This window comes from Mustela lutreola, chromosome 12 (assembly GCF_030435805.1).
Source record: "Mustela lutreola isolate mMusLut2 chromosome 12, mMusLut2.pri, whole genome shotgun sequence".
Lineage (NCBI taxonomy): Eukaryota > Metazoa > Chordata > Mammalia > Carnivora > Mustelidae > Mustela > Mustela lutreola.
Window position 1 is genome coordinate 54,027,386 of NC_081301.1, and position 16,177 is coordinate 54,043,562.

The following is a 16,177-nucleotide window of genomic DNA, read 5'->3' on the forward strand; positions in this document are numbered from 1 at the left end:
GCAACTGGTGAATAATACAATTGACTCTGTACAAGGCCTTGTGAAAAAATGAATGCTGGCCTCGTCCATGCTTGGCCTGAATGTTTATGAGTGTGCCATGCCACGCAGAGAAAGAAACGAGAAATCCTGGTGTTGAGGTCCTTTCGCAGACTGAGTCACTCCCATTGACTGCCACACTTGAGTTTCTGGAGGCAGCTGTAATAGCCGTAGCTTCTAGGACAAGGGACAGTGGACAGAGGGGGAGCAGTTGATGGAGGTGAATCCTGAGTGACAGTGGCCTTGGTGGGAATGAGCTTGGGGAGAGATGTTAGTGGAGAGTTCCGGAGGCTGTGGGGTTGGGACACTGATGCAGGAAGGGGGGACTCTCTGCCAAGTTATTCCAGTTGCTAGAGCCCTGTAGCCTCTATCTTGTCTTCTGCTCCTTCTCTTCTCAAGGTTCTTTTTTTTAATTTTTAAAAGATTTTATTTATTTATCTGAGACAGAGATCACAAGTTGGCAGAGAGGCAGGCAGAGAGAAAGAGGGAAGTAGGCTCCCCGCCTGGGAACATGACCTGAGCTGAAGGCAGAGGCTTTAACCCACTGAGCCACCCAGGCGCCCCTTTTCTCGAGGTACTCAGGGATTTGCATTTGTACAGGTCAGGGGTCCCCTTGGTACATAGTCACAGGGTAATGTAAACACATCAAATGCTCTCATCTCAGAACGCTCCGAGGGAAAGGACTAGCCGAGAGAGACACCGTATCTAGCCCAATGTTTGTGTTTCCTAGTCTTCTAACTGTATTGCAGGACCTTTTGGTATCTGAAATGATGTAAAGTAACTTGGAGGGCAAGCGAAATTTCAATATGTGGATGTGGGCTCCGACATCATTGTACACCTAGTTCCAGAGAAGTTTTAAGAGGCCTTGTACCTGAATGGGTTGCAAATTGTTAAATTTTAAAAGATGTTGGTATGCCATATTTTTCTTCCCTTGGGTTCCCTACATGGGGCAGGGGGTGCGGGTCCTCTTCTGAAAGAGGTGTCCATCTTGATGACCCTGAGTTAGGCTGTGAGCACACCCACCGCCCAAGGCTCATGACTCAAGTATCTCAGGTTCTTTTTACAACGATTCCCTGCATCTGAAGTTTCCTCTCCATTTAAATTCTTGTCCCTCTCCATATTTGCAAGGCCTGCTTTTGCAGCATATGGCTACAATTTAATAATGCAAAGCGTTTTCCTCCTCACAGCTGGAAAGCTGGGATTGTTCTATATCAGACATAGAGTGGACTTGCTCCAGGCCAGTTTTAAAATCATTTGAACTCGGCAGAAGCTAAGCTGCTGGACGTATTGTCCCGTACAAAGGCACCCAGGGGACCTGATTGCCTATTAGAGCATCATGCTTGGAAAGAGGGATCGATTCTATGCTAATATATTGCAAGCAGAATAAAATATGAAGCGGAGAGAAAGATATATAGCTACCCAAGTTGTAATCTGTTTCTACATTATAGAAGAATGTGGTTTCAAGTTAGCAGGCAAAAATCCTATTGAAGTTTCAGTTCTTTCTTTTTCTGGAACTATAAAAAACTGACAAGGTATCAAGCAATTTCGGCAAGTACTTTTGCGTGGCAATTTGAGTCTTGTTGGCTTTTGCAGAATGCCTTGGAAGATAGAAGAAGTTAAGAAAAATATTAGGTTTTGGTCTTCCATGCTGTTAAAAATTTTGGGGGGTCTTTTGACTTGTTCGCTGGTCTTTGGGGACCATACCCTCTTTTATTTTATTTTACGTAATAGAACTAAGAACGTACTCCTCTTTCCACTGCAGTATTTCTGATTCTTCAACCCAACAGAGATGTTCCCTTTCCAACCAACCCATCCCCATTCCATCCCACAAGCATGTTCATGTCTCCAGGGCATTCAGGAGGAAGAACACAGAAAAACCACCTGGCTTGCAGATTTGACCTTGTCATCATTAAAATATCACATACATTTGTTAATGAAACAAACAGGGACATGATGGAGTTTCTTTTTTCATAAATTATATGGCTTTATTTATTTGAAATGTCTGGCATAGGCAGATCTATCAAGGCAAAGGACATTAGAGGTTGTAAGGATCTTGGAGTTGTGGGACATGGGCACGTGATTGCTAACAGGTATGGGTTTTTTTGGTGAGGTGATGAAAATGTTCTGGAATTAGGTGATGGTTGTACAACTCTCTGAATAGACCCAAAACCACTGAATTGTATACTTTAAAATTGTATGTGAATTATATCTCAATAAAGCTGTAGTTTTTGTTTGTTCAAAGTGTTTATGAGCCATTGGCAGAAAAGGGTTTGGAACTCAAGGCTGGGAGAGATATTTGGGGGTTCTTAACCCAGGAATCAGTGAGCTCAAACGATCAAGGAAGGGGCTCCCAGGCACAAGCAAGTCACATGGCAAATGGTTTAGGTGTTGTACATGTGCATTTCTCTGGGCTGCATTAGATCTCGTTGAGGTCCCTTATTCTGGTAAAGTATGGATGACAAGTGACAGGTTGTATTATAAGATACTGATTCCGGCTTTTGTTATTGTTGTTGTTGTTTCGTGGCACTTTTTTTTTCTTAATGTAGTGGATTTTTAGTTCAAAATTGGGTCTTTTGGATTGCAGTCATTTTTGGAATTGGACTACTTTCTGTGCAGAACGATGCTGCACAGATGCTAAGTAAGTAAGCAAGGAGTAGAAGAATGTCTTCTTCATTAAGACAAATAAAACATGCTGCTACTTTATACTTACTATGTCCTCGCAATACCTGGAAAGAGCGCATATAAATCACGTTACTTTGCTTAGCATCGGCAGGTGGAGAAGGGAATATCTACAAGCTTTTGAGACAACGTGTAGAAAGAGGAGCAGAGGGATGAGGAAAGGCCCCTGGTAGGGTTACTCTTACAGCAGTCGAGGAAAGCAAAATATTTTAAAAAGAAGATAGTTGGTGCTAAATCTTAATATATTGTGATTCTCTTAAATATATTTACACTGTGTCCTTTTAACTAGAGCACCTAGATTATTGTAGTAATTTTCCCAATCTCTGTAGCTCATATTTTGCCTCAGGTCCTAACCCTGTGAAAATCATTGTAGGCTCCTGGTGATTTCCATAATGTGCAAATCTGATTATTATACTCCCCTTCATATATGTTTTGAAAATTTCCACTCTAGGCTAAGCCTGATCTATAGCATGGCATCTAACCAGCCCTTCATGACATGGTCCTGAATGTTCCTTTCACTGCGCACATGGACCTGCTTTTAGCCTTAGCCTTAGCCATGTTGTTTGTGTCTCCATACATATGGTTTGTCTGCCTAGAACGCCTGTACTTTCTTGACACCTCATCCATGAGACATCTCCAGGCCCTCCCTTTAGCACAGTTTATAATAATAGCATTTATTGCATTTTTTTTTTTTACCACTATTTTCTTCTCTGTTTCCCTTCATGGATTCTGGACGCCTTCAGGTGAGAACAGTAAGCTTCCATTTGTACATTTAACATCTAAGGCAAATACCTGGCCAGAGAAAATGTTCAGCAGTGTTTAGAATCTATGAGATGGAGGCTTAGACCAGTAGTACACTAAATAGATTGTAACCTGTTTGTTCAGTAATGAGACCATGTCCATCCCTACAGCTTGACCTGAGCCAGGAAAAGCCTGGTGTTTCATAGCCAGAGACAGTGGGTCTCTTCTGCCTTGTGGACACACCACCCCTCAGACTTGACTGGGGACATTACAGACTCCTAACTTTGTGTGGCATGGTCTGAAGAATTTTGTAGGGATGTATCAGACTGAGAATTGTAGTACCCCAACATAATTACTGATTCAGAATACCAGTCTCAGATGAATCAAATGTTTCTCCTCACCATCTGATGAATTGTGAAGAAGGCCTTCTTGCTATTTTTATGCTTTTGCTTAGGAGTGTACTTTAGTGGTATTATAGTTCATGTGATCATGAATGAAGGGAACAGGTAAGATCTTTCTGGAAGTTGCAAAAAATATGTGACTGACTAAATGAAATGTTTTGGACTCATTTGTGATTTGTTTGTGTGTGATGTGGAAATAATGTTATTTTGAGAGTTTGGACACCAACTATATATAGATCACTTGCTCAAGGTCATTTTTTTCTTTATTGAGGTATAATTGATATACAACATATTATATAACTATCTATAGTGTATATAGATCTACATACAAACACACACACACACACATAAAGGGAAGAAAAGGAAAATAATATATATATATCACCATAATCAAGATGATGAGCATTTCCATCAATCTCAGAAGTTTCCTCTGACCACTTTATAATCTATTCCTTTCTCTACTCCCCATCCTCAGATGACCTCTGAGATGCTTTATATCACTCTAGATGACTTTACATTTCTAGAATTATTTATAAATGTATATTTTGTATAAACCTACTCTTTTTTGTCTGGCTTCTTTAGTCTAGACTAAAGACTTTGATTTATCCATGTGATTACATTTGTCAATGATTTATTTGTTTTTATTGCTGAGTAGTATTCCATTATATAGATACGCCACATATGGTGTGACATAAGGGTTGATATCCTTTTTAAAGGTTGTTATCCTTTTTAAAAAAAAATGTAGATATCCAATTAATCCAGTACCGTTTGTTTAAGAGACATTTTTTTTTCCTCCATTGAATTGCATAGCTACTTACCCAGTAGCAACAATGATACATTTATTTGTCTGTTTCTGGTCCATCCCACTGATAGATATGTCATATCTTTTGCCAAGATCAAAGTACTTTTTTGATTCCTGTAACTTTTTTTTTTTAATTTCTGTAACTTTTTGATAAGTATTTATAATAAGTTCTAAAAAGATTTTTTAGGTCCTTTGTATTTTCATCTAAATAGGATCAGCTTGACAAATTCTACAAAAACAAACAAACAAACAAACAAACCCTGTTAGAATTTTGATTGAGAGTAGTGAGATTTACAACTCTGTCTTTTTAGGCATTCAGCAAAATAATTACCAGTAGCTATCTAATATAAAGTCCACATTACTTGCTTAACTTCTGGCCCAGTTTCTCCCAGTTCTACACTAAAATTTCTACAAGAATATGTAAAACTGTACCTTTGGCAAAGTACACTAAAACCGAGACTGAAGAATTACCCTTAGCTAGAAACGCAGAGGCTTATCTTATAATTATATGAACTGTGCATTGAGACTAAATTTAAAAATGATAATTTTCCTACCTAATATCTTACAAAAGATAGCCATGTTAGTTCCTCGAGAAACTGTGGACAATCCCACTATCATCCCCCTAGGTTCAGAGATTTTTCTGTATTGATTTAAAAGGCTGTAAACTCAAAGAACAGGGTTAGGAAATGTGGGATGAAGAGGAAGAAAAGAGAAAGAGTGTGGGAAGACATCTAGCAATCTGCTTCTACTTCCTAATGTATGTATGTAAGTCCTTAAACAATTTTTCCATTCTGTGCCAGTCCAACTCTTTCACACCATCGAAGAGACCCTTTGAAATCTCGTCCCATCTGTCCTTCCACAGCCACACTTTACAGAGAGTGAGGGTTTTCATGCATGTACCTGGTAGGACCTTACATAGCTAGGTGGTGGGGTAAGAGGCTTATGAGACAAAGGAGCAGTAGTCAGTGGGAACTGGTTAGGAGCTGCAGTTATCAACTTTGACTAATCCTGTTATTGAAACCTTTACTTATTGTAAGCCAAGGGAAAAGCCATACACGTTTCTAAGGACAGACCCTAAATCTCTATAGAATACCCTCTAAGGAAAAGAAAAACGATCCCAAGAGTATGCCCTTGGTAAGAAAATAGTGAAGAACATAGGGAAAGGTACATCATCAAGAAGAACATATTTTTGAAAATGAAGTGCAGAAGAAAATTTCAGAGAAAATAATCTGTCGAGTTAGAAGAAAGTACTTACATGGAAAAATGAAGAGATAAAAGAATAACTTCAAGGAAAGTGCCTTATAAGATAAGAAATATCAAGAAGTTGCTTTCATGTAATTAAAGTCTGCATTTGAAGGAATAAGAAACAGAACTGATATTGTGGAAATAATGCTTGATATAGAGGACAAACTTGAGATATTTGCTTTAAAAGCAGAAGAAAAGAACAGAGAGGTTAACATGATGAGAACGTTTATAGTGGAAGAATAGAAAATTGAGTATGAATTTAGGCGTTCTTGGTGAGAAAGCAAAGCATTTAGGAGAGCAATAGAATCAAAGACAAATTAAGAACACTTTAATGAACTAAAAATGATCTAAATATTTAGATCAAAAGGACTAACTATATCTAGCCAATAGTAATTATATTTAAACATATCCTATGGAAGTTTTTGTATTTTGTGGATGAAAAAGAGAATCTTATAATCATCCTGGAGGAAAAACAAGTTACCTATATTTTTTTTTTTTCCTTTTGGTCAACCTTAAGTAACAGAAGAGTGGGGGATTAGAATTATGATGAATTACTTGAAATTATGATGAAACTTCTTTTATGTTTAGAGAGTTTTCTCAAAAACTCTCTATTCTCAAAAAATAGAGTCTTTTATTTTCTTTGTAAAAACTTTACCTGAAAACCTATACCAATTAACAAAGTGATACACTCAAAAAAAAAAAAATTAGGAACAGGAAGTTCTCAAATCTATACCTATAGATATAAATATAGCTACAGATTTAGACTAATAATGAGAATAGTAAGCAGAATTATACCTAAGTAATTATTATGAATAAGACTGCAGACATAAATGTCAGTCTAAAAATGTAATCCTTGAATATATATAAACAATTTAGTACCAATGTAAAAAAGTAATTCTTGAATATATATAAACAAGAAGTTAGTAACAATTATCTGAGTCCCAACTTCCAGATCATGATTTTTTAATTGTGAAATATACATAAAATAACATTTTCCATTTTAATCATTCATAAATGTACAGTTCAGTAGTGTTAAGTTTATCTACATTGTTGCACAATTTCCAGAGCTTTCTCCTCTTGCAAAATTGAAACTCTGTACCCAGCAAATAACAACTCCCCATTCTCCCTTCTCCCATCTCTTGGCATCCACCATTCTACTTTGTTTCTATGAGTTCGACTGGTCTGGATATGTAGTCTAAGTGAAGTCATACAGCCTTTGTCTTTGCAACTGGTGTATTTACAGTTTACATTTTTAAGGATTAAAAAGAGGAGGAGGCTTGAGGGTGTTGAGTACCTAGAAATGACAGACTAGTTTTCTTCTTTTAGGATAACTTGTTGGGTTTTGCTAAACAGTTTGTTACTTGTTTTTAATCACGTTTTGCTTAGATTTGTTATTAGGAAGGCCTCCTTTTCTTGTTGGCATCAAGTGCATTTTCAGCATCACTTGATAAGGTCGTGTGTCTTTCCTTTTTATCTCTCTATCGTACTGATGGATTTTCTAACAGTGAACTGCACCCAGTCAAGTAATAAAACCCTAATGATAATGGTGTATTGTTCTTTCGATAACATTGCTATATTCAATTCAAATATGTGCATCGAATATATTCAGTTTTATTTAGGATCTTTGAAGTTGCATTTATGCATATGCTTGGTCTTTGTTTTGTTTACTTGCTTTAGTTTAATGAGGGAGGTTGCAAATTTAGTTACTTAAGTTTTGCTGGTCTAATAAAGGCTACTAAGAGAGCGTTCTTTGTAAAGAAATTTGTCATCATTTGCTAAAGCCTGGGAGAGTGTAAAAATCACTGGACTTTAAAGGCTAGGTAAAAGATAAAATCCATCTCTACCTGGTGCCATTCTGAAGGTGGTTTTTAAATCACCTTTTAATTATCTTCTAGGGTTTTCACTTCTAAACTGCATATGAGTCACTGGTGGTCTTTTTAAGCTGCAGATTCTGATTCTGAGGGTCTGGGCTTGACACTGAACTTCTCTGTGCTTAACAAGTTCCCCAGTTATGCCAGTACTGTTGGTCATGGGACCATATTTTGAACACCAAGATGTTAACCCAGTGGTTCCCAGACGTTGCTGCACGTTTGAATCACCAGGGGAACTTTTGGAACATCTTCACGTCTAGGACACATCCATACCAATTAAATCAGAATAGCCGAGGGTTGAAGCCAAGCATAAGCTGTTTTTCAAGAACCCAGGTGGTTCCAATGATCAGCAAATTTAGGGAATCACTGCACTAGGGGTAATTGGTCTATTCAGGTTTCCACTTTGCTCAATTTTGGTTACTTTTATTTTAGTAAGTAATTGCCCATTTACGTTTTCAAAGTTGTGGTCAGTAAGTTGCATGTGTTATTCTCTTATAATGTTTTTAACGTATTTGGTTTCTATGGTTATGTTTCCCTTCTGTTCTTGTATATTTTTGCTTTTTCTTTTCTTCCTTAATGAGGTTTGCAAATGATGTTCGTGTTTTGCTGATCTTCTCAGAAAATCATCTTCCCTTTTATTGTTTTGTTTTAAATACTTCTTTTCCTATTTTATTGATTTCAGCTTTTGTCTTTAATTCCCTTTTTAATTTTTCTTGGGATGTTTTGCTGTTCTTTCTATCATTATGGTAAAGTAATTTGGCCTTTTGTCTCTTTCTTGTCATTGTTTTCTAGATAGTTCATAATTTTTCTTTTGATTCTGTTTAATCCATAGCTTATATTCTTAATTTTCAGGTAGTTCAGAAAATGTGGTCGCTTTTTATTTTTTACTTTTGGTCTTATTTTCTAAGGGTGAACAGTAATAACAGTTATCTCTTTGGTCAAGGACATGATCAATTTTTATAAAATTTTTGTGAATGTGCTAAGAAAGTACACTTTGTATTTGAATGATATAAAGTTAGTCATTGTCTAATAGCCATATTCAATTCTAAAAGAGTGTATTCAAAATTCTCACTACAATTGTGTTTTTGTAAATTTTCTTGGATTTTAATAATTTTGTTTTATGCATTCTGCACAATATTATTTAGTGTACATATAGTTTTATGATTTATCCTTTTTATCATATATGCTTTTTTTATTCAGTTGTAATGTTCTTTATCTCGTTTATTGTAATTCATCTTAAATTCTCTTTACCACCACTGACACTGCTTACTTTTTGTTTGAATTTGCCTGATGTCTTTGCACATCATTTTATTTTCAACTTTTTATTCTTGTTGTCATTTTGTCTTTAATGTGTTCCTTAAAAATAGCTGAATTTTATTTGCTTCAGTTGATCTGATGTTCTTTATGGGCTAATTCAATCCACTTACCTGTATTGTAATGGGATATGCTTAATTTGTTCTATTTATATTATTTATTTTTACATCTTATGTTCTTAGTTTCTTTGTCTTGATCAAGTTAGTATTCACTGTGTTTTTGCTCTCCCTTTGTTAATTTGGAAGTTCTACCTTCCTTTTCCCTGCTTTTAAAATGAAATCTCTCTCTTTATTATTATTTGAAAATGATTACAGGTTTTCATACTGACTCATAGGTACTGTGATTATCATCTATGTTATAGTGAAGTGTGAGGTGTGGAAATGTTGCTCAGCTTACCTTAGGTTTACATAGTAAGTGGCAGAGCTGATCTTTTAGTATACTTTAACATAACTCAATATAATTTTATTAATTATAATATATTTAATATGTTAATTATATTAAATATAATTTAATTTTTATTTAATTTACTGTATTCTAAAAATAAACACTTGGTAAACCATAAAATATCTGTGCTAATAAATTTAAAAATAAGAAAGAAAATAATCATTTTCTTGAAAAAATATATATATTATATATATAATATAATAGATAATAAAATTGCCTCAAGACCAGAAAACAGGAGTAGAGAAAATTCTTGAAAGACTCAGAGTTTTCTAAGAATATTCTCTAAAACAGATTATGAGAAGACAGTTTTACCAGCGAGGTTTTCCAGACTTTCTGAACTGTTTATATTTTAAAAAATAAAAATGGCTGTCATCCAAATAATTTTATGAAGCATGTATGTAATCATAGTATGAAAATTTCATAAATGAAACAAAGATCCCCAGAAAAGTATACCAGCTACATAGAACTCAGAAGCAACTGTTAGCAAACCAGTTTAGCAGTAAATTAAAAGAGCTACCTTGTGTGGATAAGCAAAGATAATTTACCTTAAGAATTCAGTAATATATAATAACAGTAAACATTGTAAGGAAATTTAAAAAGGACTCCAAAAAAGCATTTAGTGTTATTCAGTAATCTTTCTGATCAGAACACTTTTAAAAATCTGAGAGAACTAAGAATAAGTTGAACATATAAAATGATAAGAAAAAAAAAACAATTATTAATTAATAGCCAACACTGTCATTAACTGTGAAACTCTAGCGGTAATGTCATTAATATTAGGAATAAAATATTCCTGATAACACAATCCCTATTTTACTTACGTTTGAATGTTTGTTTAAAGAAAAAATGCATAAATATCTGAAAAAAATCCAACTTTATTATAATTAAATGAAAATTATGACATTATTGTAATGATATCTTTTCTCTATCAGCTTGCTACAATGAAAACAAGTCCCTATTATGACTAACATGTAATTGTGGCAGAGGGTGGTGACATGGACACGTTCATTCTGCCCGAGGGAGAAGAAATTGGCAAAAATCTTTATGGATAGCAGCTTGACAGTTTTTAACCGAGAGTTTTTAAAAAGAGTTTATGTCCTTTGACCCAGCAATTCCACTTCTGGGAACTCCAGCCTAAGGAAATCATGAGAATTACTGACAAAGATTTGTGTACAGGGATGTTAATGGCAGTTCTGTTTATAATATTTTAAAAAATGGGAAATAACCTAAAATGCCAAAAAAAGGAGAATAGTCAAATAAAGTACAGATATGCAGTATAATATTATACAGACATTAAAATCATGCTTTTGAAAAACTATTGAATCTAAAGGGAATGATACAATGTGAATTAGAAAAGAAGCAAATACAAATTCATTTAAATTTGATCCCAGTTTTTAAAAATTCATATTTTTATATCTTACATATATGCAGGAAAAAGTTTAATGGACTAGAAGGAAATACTAAAAAACAAATAACATTAATATAGTACTATCAGAGCATGTTAAAATCAGAAAATTGCTGTCCTTCTGCTGAATCACTTACTTAAATCACCAACAGGGACATTTCACAGTGAAGGATAAACTTAAATCTAAATTAATACTGGAATGTGAACCTTGGCTATACGCTGAGGGTCAGTCTCTGCGCAGAGAAGCATTATCTTTGTAATGATTAGTCTGTCTATTTCGTCATCCCACTTTCCATTCTTAACCGTGGACAGTGCAGATCAGTTGAGAAACTGCAGATAAAGCCAAGCCTTACAACACCACTACCCGAAAATTCCCAGTAGGTTAGTGGTGGTATCTGAAGTTATGTGAAGACTGGCAAAGGGCTAGTGTAAAATAATCTTATCTTCTCCCCCTTTGCATCCATAAACAAAAAGATTTAGGCGTCTTTTACACTCTGCGGAAGGAAGTGAACAATTGGAATCCTAAGGCTGGAAAAAGCCTGTGAGATACCTAGGGGTCCTGTTCTTTCTCCAAATGAGCAAGCAATGCAAGAAACCGAACACAAAAAGGGCCCAATGAAAAAGCGGAACCTGGGGGTGGCGCCTGGGTGGCTCAGTGGGGTAAGCTTATGCTTTCTGCTCAGGTCATGATCTCAGGGTCCAGGGATGGAGCCTGGCTTTGGGCTCCCTGCTTAGCAAGGAGTCTGCTGCTCCCTTTCCCTCTGTCCCTCCTTCCTGCTTGTGTGCATAATCGCTCTCTCTCTCTCTCAAATAAATAAATAAAACCTTAAAAAAAAAAAAAAAAGTGAAACCTGAGCATTGCAATAGGCTTCAGAAGTGATCTTAATTCAGTTTCCTACCCAAAGTGAGAATTCTTAAATCTAATGGGGGGTCCTCACTGCCTCTAGGAAACTCCCTACCTCTGTAGACACAAGTTTCCACATCTGTAAAATGGGAATGCTTGCATGACAATGGGTAGGATAATTAGGATCTTTATGTGAATGAATGCATTGAAGATCTTAGAACAGTAGCTTGGTCTTTGTTGGCTGTTACCATTCCCTTTCCATTCTAGGACTTTTCTTATTGGATGACAAATCTGGTTATTGAGCCAAAAAACAGTTCCTGGAACTACGCAGAAGAAGTCTTATCCAACATCTACATTAACAGTCCTTCTAATACTTGAAGACAGCTTTCATGAATTTAATAACTGCTTTCTGTGGTTTTTTCTTTTTTAATTTCAAGAATAGAACACAGTAGACTATAAAAATGAGCGTTATCAGTTTTCCTTTGGATTTTCTATGTAAATGTTGTTTAACATTCAAATGGAGCTGATTATAATTTGAGATATTAACAGTTAGATATGCCATTGTGTCCCTTTGTTATTGTTTGTAAAGGAGGTTAAACACTATATTAACTTCTGAGTAGTGATTTATTGTTGCTTTTGTTAGAGAAAAATAAAAAAAGAAGTAAAATAATATAATTTGATATTGCCTTTGAGAATCTTCAGTTTGCAGAGGTCTTTATTTCCTACTCAATTTTATTTTTTAAAAAGCATTACATGTAGTGTAAATACAGCGTCACATAAATGCCGAGTTGTTCTTTGCTTCTTGGCTTAAACTGTTGTGTAATATTGCTCTGTAACCATTAAGCAGCTGCTCTGCCTCAGAGATGCTCATATTTCCTTTGGTAGATGAAGGGAATTTACTATATGAATGTCTCCAAATTGCTTTAAAATCATTGGCCTTTGTATCAGCTATTTAGATTCACAGTGGTCTACGACCCCCGTGAAAACCATGTTTCTGGAAGACCCCAGCAGCCTGGAGGTTACAGATGGGGTTATGTTGATAGTAATGACCTGCATTTTGCTGAGTCTCATCCTCTGTACATTCACAGGGCTCCTGGCACTCTGCGTTATTGTCCCCGGTTGTTTTATCAGTGTCCTTATGTGTTGTTTCCTACATACTTTCTTGTATGCTATTCGTTCTCCAAGTACTCTGTCCTGAACTCTTTCTTTCCTTTGCCCTCCTCATCTTGGGGAATGCCTGCCCCTTTGTAAGGCTGTGCTGTGTGCAAAGACGAATGGAGGAGGTGGCAGTCGGCTTCTGGTACTTCTCCCAGGTTACCCAGTTGCCTGATTCCCCTCATCCCCCACTCCCAGAAGGTCATGTTGGTGGGGCCGGGTTGGGGGGGTAGGGGAAGGGGCAGTGGTTGCGTTACCTCTCAGCCTGGGCAGCCCTGCTTTCAGTGAAGTCTTAGTATGTTCCATGCAGGACTGGAGCCCAGTGGGACTTGTGGGTGTTACACCTTGTCTAGTGGGTGCAAAGCAGTTCTGACATATTTCCAGCGCCTTTCATAGTTCCAGCAAAATAACTCTTTCGGGTTTCCTTGTAGATTCAGATTCCTTAGAACATGAGATGAGGGATGGAGAAACACCCGGCTCCATTCTGAATTGCTTTCCCTCTTTGGTGAGATAGTTATTGTATTTGCTTATGTGTGACTGGCTGTCTTCCGCTGGTAGGATTAGCTTCAGGGGGATTCTCCCACCCGTGTGATTCGGCTCCTGATGTCCACACACCATTCCGTCTTCATGGGTATGGCCAAGACACTGATGGAGCCCTGACTACTCACTAGAGTAATGAGGAAATGAACTTCAGATGATATCTACATATTGAAATGTTATTACATATGATGCATGATTTCATGTATATAAATATATTGAAATGTTTGAAATGTTCCCTCGTCGCTCATTTGTGTATTTATTTTACAAATATTTTTGAACTCTGACTCTTTAAGCACTTCTAGCTTCTGGGTAGTTACTTTGTACTAAATGCTTCAAGTTGTACACCAGTACGTAAGGAAGTTAGATATATAATCTGAATCTGATCATCATTCTTTCCCACTCTACCCCAAAGCCTAAATGAGTCCTCAGCCGATGAGTCCCAGGGAATAACTAGGGTCAGTATAATTATCCTTCAACCTTAAGCCATCTGTACCTACATCGTTACGTAATTACCAAGATGCTTACTTATGACCCTGTTCCAAAAGGTTAAAATCTAAGATTTTGTTCTGTAAGCATTGATTTAGTAGTTACTGTATATACAGGAACTGAGGTGGTGTTAAGGGAGATTCAGAGATGAACAAAACCCAGGCATTCTCCCAAATAAAGGAGCTGATAATCCCATAAGAACCACAAGACTTGAAAACAGATATCCTGGACACTTGAATGTGCAAAGGGATGTAAGTAAGTACAAACTAGGTGCTCTGTGAATTCAGAAGAAAGAGATGATTTCTGACTGGCACAGGGATTGGGAGAGGAGGGTAGGGGAACGGGTCACGGGGTAGATGGTGGTCGAGCGGGACGTTGCAGGATGAGAACAAAGTAGGTAGAGAGAGAGCCGTCTGACTGGGGGAGCTAACTGCGCGAGAAAAGTAGGAGAACAGACATTTACAGAGCACAGCTGAGGGACGACAAATAAATCCTGTCTGGTTGGTTAAGTATGTGAGCTGCCATCAAGCAAATAAGGTCTTTATGTTTAATGTATTTGCCAATATAAAATTTTACATTTACTGTATATAAAGTATAATTTGTTATACTTTACAAAGATGTGTGTTGCGTTTGTTGTGGTTTTATATGATAATAACCTACCATGGTTCAGAAAATTGAAAATATCTTTCCCCCCAATCACACAAAGGGATACAGTGTCCTTTTTTTGTCTTCATGACTTTAAGTACCTCTACAGTGTTGGCTACCTAAAAGCTTCTCAATAATCAGCGAAATGAATTCAACCTTGTGAAAAATTAAGTTGCTAGAGAACTAGGAGTTTCCTAAAATACAGGTACATCAAATGGGGACATTTTGTCATTACCTTCTTAAAAATGTGTATTTTTTCAAAGTAATACTTAATATGATAATATAATATGATAAGTTTTATCACCAGCTGAGATCCAATAATTCTTTCACACTCTTTCTTTTGTTCTGCTTCTAAAGAAGGTGAATGGTAGTAGAATAGTGTTCAGACAGGCATGGCTCCTTGGTTCACAGAAGTGATGCATATAAGCTCATTGAATGGTTTTCTGTCTTTTCATGCTATGTACAGTTGAAAAGTAGTGTGGTAGCTTTTGTTCTGGTAAAATTTCTGAATAAAGATTTGCACGTGATTTGAGACCGTCTGGAATCCTGTGTGCGTAATTCAACGTATAAGTGGTTGTTGACCCAACTGGCCGATCCTAACTCGTTGGGAACATTTAATGAGTGCCTCGTGTGGATTTTATGTTTTTATCTCACTTATCATTCACAATAATTTTATTAACTCTAGTTTTTAAATGGGGAGTCTGAGACACAAAGAGTCTAATAACATGATCAGGATTCCACGCTGATAAAGTGTGGTTGGGAGTCGAATGCCAGCCCCCTGATTCACATTCCTGCCCTGAATCGAATCCCTTGGTCAGCCCTAAAACTGTATGTACCGTCTGATCCAGCTGCCAGTTCTTAGAATCCAGAGTTTGTTTTCCTGGAAACTTTTGCATTCGGAGGGTTTTCAGGCTTTTCTTATTCTCTTCCTGGGAAGCAGAGTGTGACCATACTCCTCCTTCTGGTATTCCGTCCCTCTTTTGCCCTCAGTACATGTCCTGCATATCAATGAGAAGCTGGGGACATGACTGGGCATTTGTGGAAGCCCTCATTTCTAATCCTGAACACAGCTTGACCAGATCCCAGACAGCACAGAACTTACTCAGGCCCCTGAACAGTGGGCCATGTCACCAAAGGGTCCTGTGACATTTCTGGAGGCCTGGATTGGTCACTGTTTGCTAGAAAAAGGATGCAGTTCTTGAAATGAAGGGAGTCCAAGGAAGTAGTAGCAAGAGGGAGAGGGCATTGAAGTCATGTGGGATATATCAAAGTTGCGTGGAAATAGGTCTATGCAAAGTATTTGCTGTATGTACAAGTTCTGCTTTTGTGTGATTCATGACCTTGGAACAAGGGTGAGGGAGGGCTGCTAACAACAGTTCACTTTTCTTTAATCAGGGAAGGATTTGTGAAAGAACAGTGGTTTCAAGAGATCTTTGAAGTAATTCCAACAAGGTTCTAATTGTGGTTGTGGTTTTCCTTTTTCTTTCTTTCTTTTTTATAAACGGGTAGACTTTGGTCTACCAGGTGCTACTGAGCTGAATACATTTGGTAAGAACCCCTGACTTCATT

At 36.9% G+C, this 16,177-nt stretch overlaps 1 protein-coding gene across 13 annotated transcripts in view; it reads left to right on the forward strand.

Annotated features, from left to right (window-relative positions):
• NFIB (nuclear factor I B) overlaps positions 1-16,177 on the forward strand; it is a 436,690-nt gene that overhangs the window by 346,525 nt on the left and 73,988 nt on the right. The window lies entirely within an intron of this gene.